This window comes from Pistacia vera, unplaced genomic scaffold, assembly GCF_008641045.1.
Source record: "Pistacia vera cultivar Batoury unplaced genomic scaffold, PisVer_v2 Contig260, whole genome shotgun sequence".
Lineage (NCBI taxonomy): Eukaryota > Viridiplantae > Streptophyta > Magnoliopsida > Sapindales > Anacardiaceae > Pistacia > Pistacia vera.
The window spans coordinates 1,428,306-1,435,122 of record NW_022196069.1 but is presented as its reverse complement, the minus strand read 5'-3'; positions in this window follow the sequence as shown (position 1 = coordinate 1,435,122).

Here is a 6,817-nt window from a genome sequence, read left to right as displayed (position 1 = left end):
AAAAGAAATAAAGCAGATCTAAGCTTGTAGATAATGAAACAAACAGAGAGATAAAGCGCACGGGTACGAGTGGAGCAGAAACGGGGACAGAAGGAGTAGAATCAGCGTTGGTGGCCATTAGCAGAGACGGGATCGAATTCGAATTTTAAAAAAAAAAGAAAAAATTAAGTAAGGGTTTATCTAGGGTTTAATTGAAGATTAGATTTAATTAAACAATTAATAAAGACAGGTTTAACGCGTTGTGGTTAATTGAGAAGTAAACTGAGTTCTGAGATGAAGATGTAAGAAGGAGGAGACTGGAGAGAGTGAGTTTGTAAGATGAAAGATTTGAAAGAAAACCAAATGGAGTTTGAATTTTGGAGTAAGAAATGTGTTTGGGCGGGCAAATGAAATGTAAAATCTTAATTAAATCATTCATAAATATAACATAACATAATAATACATCAATCAAGCTGCACCAGTGGGACCCCTCCTTGTTTTTGGTACACGTGGCTTCAGTTTACTTCTTAAAGTTTTATAAATATAAATATATTTTAAAATAATACTTAACTTGTAATATTTTTATACGTTTCTCATATAATATTATACCGTGATAAAAGGTGTTCAAGTAAAATTTTATTTTCATTTAAAATCAACAAATCAATTGGGGTGTTTAGTTAAATTAATAAATTTAAGAGATTTAAAAAAAATTAAAAGATATAAAATAATATTTTGAGAATAATAATATTTTACTATTTAACCTTTTTGGGAATACTAATAATAGTATTCCCAAAAGTGAACCAAACGAAGCCTTTACAACTTTCTTTCAAAAAGAACAAAATTGGTCAAAGCTGCTCAGGCTTGTCTCGGTAGGCCTAAACATGAAGTCTAAGGCCGAATGGTGCGTAATGATATGATATCATAGTGCATTTGAAAGGTTTTGGGCTTATAAGAAAGGAGTATCTCCACCTAATTAGTTAATCTTTTGATTGTGAAACTCTCAGCCGATGATAATGATATCAAAGCAAACTCGATTCGTCTTTTGGTGTCCCAAACGCCAATGCAAAGGGGCGTCTACGTGTGATAATGGGTCCACTTGAAAGTGAGATGGACAGGTAGGCAGGGGATGTCATAGGGGTGGGAGAGAATGTCACGGATCCCATATAAGAAGCGCATTGGGAGGTTTTGAGCTTATAAAATGGTAGTTTCTCTATCTAATCGGTTGACCTTGTTGGATTAAAACTCCTAGCCCGTGACATACAACTAAGAGCTCTAATTTTGAATGATAACTTAGTAGCCCAATATTTGAGGTTAATGTATATTGTATAATAATTATTCAAAGAAAGCTAATATAATACTTGGTTAAACACACGACAAAAAACTATCCAGCTTTAACAACTATCATTCAACTACTTCAACAGCTATTTCCCACTACTTAGGGGTATCTCCAAATGACTCTTTATGAGTCCATTTGTTTTAATATTTTTACACTATCCTATTCCTATAATTCTGAAAATACACATTTGTTTCCCTATTCTAAAAACCCTATTCTATTTTATTCAATTATTTTTAAACCCCTAGGTTTGTTAATTTAACTAAACATCCCCAAAAAAAGTTTAGAAATTGACAAAAACACCCCCACCCACCCATGTTTGCCAGATTTCAGCCACCACCACCGAAAAGTGGATGGAATCTGGTATAATGGTGCACTATCGATTGGATCTGGCCGGTAGTGCACCGATATAGTCTTTTTCGGCCAGATCCACTGTGGATCTGTAGCTGGCCGTCAATGACGGCCATATCTTTAGTCGTCGTTGACGACCAAACGCGGCCAGATCTAGTTATAGATCTGGCCTTTTCCGACTATATCTATGATGGATCTGGCTGGAAAAAGCCATCTTGGTGCACAACCGGCCAGATCGAGCAGGTCGTGCGTCGATACAGCGACTCCGGCTACCCTCTGGTAGTGGTGGCCGTCTGCCGGTATTTAATAAGTGGGTGGGGGTGTTTTTGTAATTTTTAATGTTTTTATTACAAGGGTGTTTAGTAAATTAACAAACTTATAGGGTGTTTTTGTTAATTTTCAAATCCTACCTCGTTATTTTCACCCAACCCTTACTTTTTCAAAAATATAAAACAAACAGAACCTATATGACTCTAACTTTTTATTATAAAAAATTTATCCATAAAAACAAGAGTCCAACAGACTTTTTATACTTTAAATATAAATTAAAGAGTGAGTTTGACTCTCCACATCTAGAGAGTCAAATTTCACTCTCTATCCTAATTTTAGAGCATCTCCAAAGGACTTCTTATATGACTCAAACTCTTCATTATAAAGAATCTATCCATAAAAACAAGAGTCCAACAGACTCTTTATCTTTAAAATATAAGAGCATCTTCAAATGATTTTTTATATGACCCAAACTCTTTATTATAAAGAATTTATCCATAAAAATAAGAGTCCAACAAACTCTTTATCTTTAAAATATAAATTAGAGTGTGAGTTTGACTCTCCACATTTAGAGAGTCAAACTTCACTCTCTATCCTAATTTTAATTAATAAACTACAAGTTCCTATGCATTTTATATATTAATTCTCTCTTCCATTATGTCTCTTTCTTAAAAATAAAGAGCATCTTTATTAAATTTAAAGAGTCTATTGGATTTTAATAAAAATTGTGTTCTTTATATTTTAAAATTAATGAGTGTTTTTTATTTATATGAAAGATGCTCTTCACAATAAATAGCATCATTGGAGATGCTCTAAATTAGAGAGTGAGTTTGACTCTCCACATTTAGAGAGTCAAATTTCACTCTCTATCCTAATTTTAATTAATAAACTACAAGTTCCTATACATTTTATTTATTAATTCTCTCTCCCATTAAGTCTCTTTCTTAAAAATAAAGAGCATCTTCATTAAATTTAAAGAGTCAATTGGATTTGAATAAAGATTGTGTTCTTTATATTTAAAAATTAATGAAGATGCTCTTCAAAATAAAGAGTACTATTGGAGATGCTTTTAGTTAATAAATTACAAATTATTTCTCCTATTAATCTATTTTTTTTTTTTTAAATGTATTCACTTTCCTAAAATTTAAAGAGTCTATTGGATTTAAATAAAATTTTTGTTCTTTATATTTATAAATTAATGAAAATGCTCTTTATTTATATGAAATATGCTCTTTAAAATAAAGAACACATTTAGATGGTTAATTTACAGTTAATTCAACTTATTAAAAGGTACTCACCTAATAAGTAATAAATGAGAAAGAGCAAATGACATAATCCCACCCGAAGTTTGGGAAAATCCCAAGTTGGTACTCCTGGTTCAATTTATCCTGTTTTGCCACTCTTAATCTAACACCGTTTGCTTGGTTTTAACAACAAAAGGGTAAAAACGATATTTAAGATAAATTAATTCAAATAATAAAGAAACTTGGGGAAATGTTGCAAATTAAATTCAAATAATAAAAAAATAATAAAGAAGCCTAGCGAATTGTTGCAAAATGTGTGGAGAAAGATAAGTATGATGGCTGGAGTTATTACAAATGTCAGGCGAAAAAAAATAAATTCTCTAACACTCTTACACTTTCTCTTTCAAACGAAAATGCTTATTTTTTTCTTCTGAAAAACTAACCATCAGACATTAACCCACAGACATTAACCCACGAACCTCATCACCTATGCAACAAAAATGGTAGCCATTAATCCTTCTAACCTTCTTCCCATCCCATAGTCGAACTCGTAAGCTTACTAGATATGGTCTCTCACCACCTCTTTGACTCTTTAACAAGATGAACAAAATCAATATTCCAATGAATATCCGTATCTCCTCATCATCCTTCTAGCTAAGGCCCTATATTTCAGGCCTCACCGAATCCTTGTCGCTTGGTTTTTCTGCTTTGACTCCCAAACGAGATGAACAAAATCATTCATAAGCTTATCATCTTCATCAGTGGCATTTGGCGAAAATGGTAAACCATAAACCGACATCAACGACAACCATAAACCTGTGAATACGAAACGACAACCAAACCTAGACCCATTAACCCGAAAGCATCGTACCAGTCACGTAGACACAACCTTGGGAGGAATACGAGCTATCAACGAGAAGAGAAATCTCGCCGGTTAGAGGAAGACGTACGACGGGTAAAGAAAGACAACGGTTCGAGGAGATGGATGATATGATGACGTGGTCTGAGGCAAGGTATATCGACAGTTTATTTACATATTTTTTGTATATGGTTTGTGCTAGATTTTTCTGTGGATTGGTTTTTTGGTTATGTGTTTGGTGGTGGTGATTGGTGTTAGGGTTGTGGTGGTAGCGTTATGGTGGTAGATAGATTAATGGTGCATGTTTGCTGGTTCAATAGGGGTATGTTGGTGGTCAGTTGGTGACGCTGATTGTATGATGGTGTTAAGGTGGTTATTGGGTGGTGGTAGGATGGTGATGGTGGTAGTAGGGGGCTTTAGGATTAGGATTTTGGTGTAGTGGTGGTTTAGGATATTGGTGTTGCATGGCATTGTTAGTATTGATAGTGGTGTGCATATGGTGATATAGTGGTGGTACAGTGGTGGTACAGTTGATAGTGGTGTTAGGGTCACTTTCGGTATATTGGCTGGAAACCAGTAACCGTCTTAAATGCTACCTAGCAGTGGTTGACAACTTTTGGTGTACCAATGCCACGTATTGAGGGTGGTGGTATGGTAGTGATGGTGGTAGTAGGGGGCTTTAGGATTAGGGTTAAAGTTTTGGTGTAGTGGGGGTTTAGGATATTGGTGTTGCATGGCAATGTTAGTATTGGTGGTGGTGTGTGTATGGTGGTACAGTGGTGGTAGAGTTGATGGTGGGGTTAGGGTGATTTTTTGTATATTGGCTGGAAAGCAGTAACTGTCTTAAATGCTGCCTAGCAATGGTTGACAACATCTAGTGTAACAATGCCACGTACCTTGGGTGGTGGTTTGGTGGTGGTAGGGTGGTGATGATTGTTTTAGGGTGGTGGCAGTTGATTTTTTGTTTATAATTGCTTGGTTGCATTTGTTTATGCAGACTGAAACCAAATTCCTATGACTTTAAAGTTGAAGTGTTTAGTTTAGAATATGATATACTAAATGTTGATCCGGATGAGTATAGTTACATATGTTTTATTAAAGATGTGAAATGATGTGTGGCTTCAGAGAATGAGGTTATTGAAATGAACCCTTATGAGAAGTTTAAGGTAGAAGTTGAGCTACCCTTGTCAAGGGCTAGATACATAGTGGAAGGGGATGATGATATGGAATTCATATTTGAGCAATATAAGAGTTTTGACAAGCGAGTGATAAGGGTCTATGTAGAAGCCATACCAGTGGACTTTGTTGAACCTATAACTTTATTAGAAGCCCAACCAGAGGACAGTGAGGGTTTTGTGAGGCAGGATAATGAGGAAGCTAAAGAGGGTATTCCAGATGAGTTCTATTGGAGTGTTGAAAGTGATCATGAAGAAGGCCATGAGAGTGGGCAAGATGGACAGGGAAGTGGGGTGGTAGAGGGAATTGAAATTGGGCACGGAAGTGGTGGGGTTGAGGGAAATCAAACTGGGCAAGGTAGTGGTAGGGTAGAGGACATTGAAGTTCAAGGGAAAATGTCTGAATACCATGAAGACAATCCATATGAAGGGTCTACTGATAATGAAGATGCAGTAACTAGGTTTAACAAGCACATGAAGGGTCAACAGTTTGCATATGGGGATAATGGAAAAATCCACTTCAAAGTTGGTCAAATGTTTGAGGGAGTTGATTACTTTAGGAAGGTGTTTCAAGATTATGTAATTCAGGGTGGGTTTTCTGTTAGGAAGATTCACAATGAGAGAAGAAGATTTAAGGCCAAATGTAAGCAAGCAAACGGTCCATTTCATCTATATGCTGCTTCGATGCCTGATGATGTGTCTTTTCAGATTAGGAAGTATAGACACACACATACATGCACGAGGGTTTATAATAATAGAGAGGCAACAAGTGCTTGGGTGGCTAAAAAAATGGGAGACTTCATCAGATCCCAAAAGGGTTCATCAATTAAGCCATTGGTAGACGCGTTGGGTAGGAAACATTATCTACTGTTGTCTAGATCTAAACTTTATAGAGCTAATAAGCTGGCAAAGGGGAGGTCAGACAAGCTCCATGTAGAGTCCTTTACTAGTTTGTTGAAATATGATCAAATTGTCAAACATACCAACCTAGGTTCCATGTATAATGTGAAATCTGTTTGTCCAGAAGGGATTCCAAACTTTCAGAGGTGTTTCTTAGGATTTGCAGCACAAAAGAATGGGTTTATAGAGGGTTGTAGGCATTTTATAGTCGTGGATGGTTGCCATCTTAAAGGGCCTTATGGTGGAGTACTATTGTCGTTGCTATGGATGCTAATAGTGGCATTTTCCCATTAGCAATTACCATTTGTGAGATAGAATACAAGGAATCATGGAGATACTTTATGACCTTGTTGAAGGAGTTTATAGGGGACATTGACCCTATCACTATCATGAGTGATAGGCAGAAGGGTTTGGTGGATGCTATACAGACCTGTTGGCCAAATACTAGTGTTAGACATTGTGCTAGGCATGTTTATGCTAACTTTAGGAAAAAAATTCCCTGGGTTGAGGTTAAGGAACTTATTTTGGGCTGTTAGTAGGGCTGCCAATATCATTGATTTTCAACAAGCCATGAAAAAGGTTGAAGCTGTAGATAGAGAAGCTTATAGGTGAATGATTGAAAATGATGTGAGATCTTGGTCAAGGCATGAATTTGACCTTGATTCCAAATTTGATCATGTTACAAATAACATGTGTGAAGTCTTTA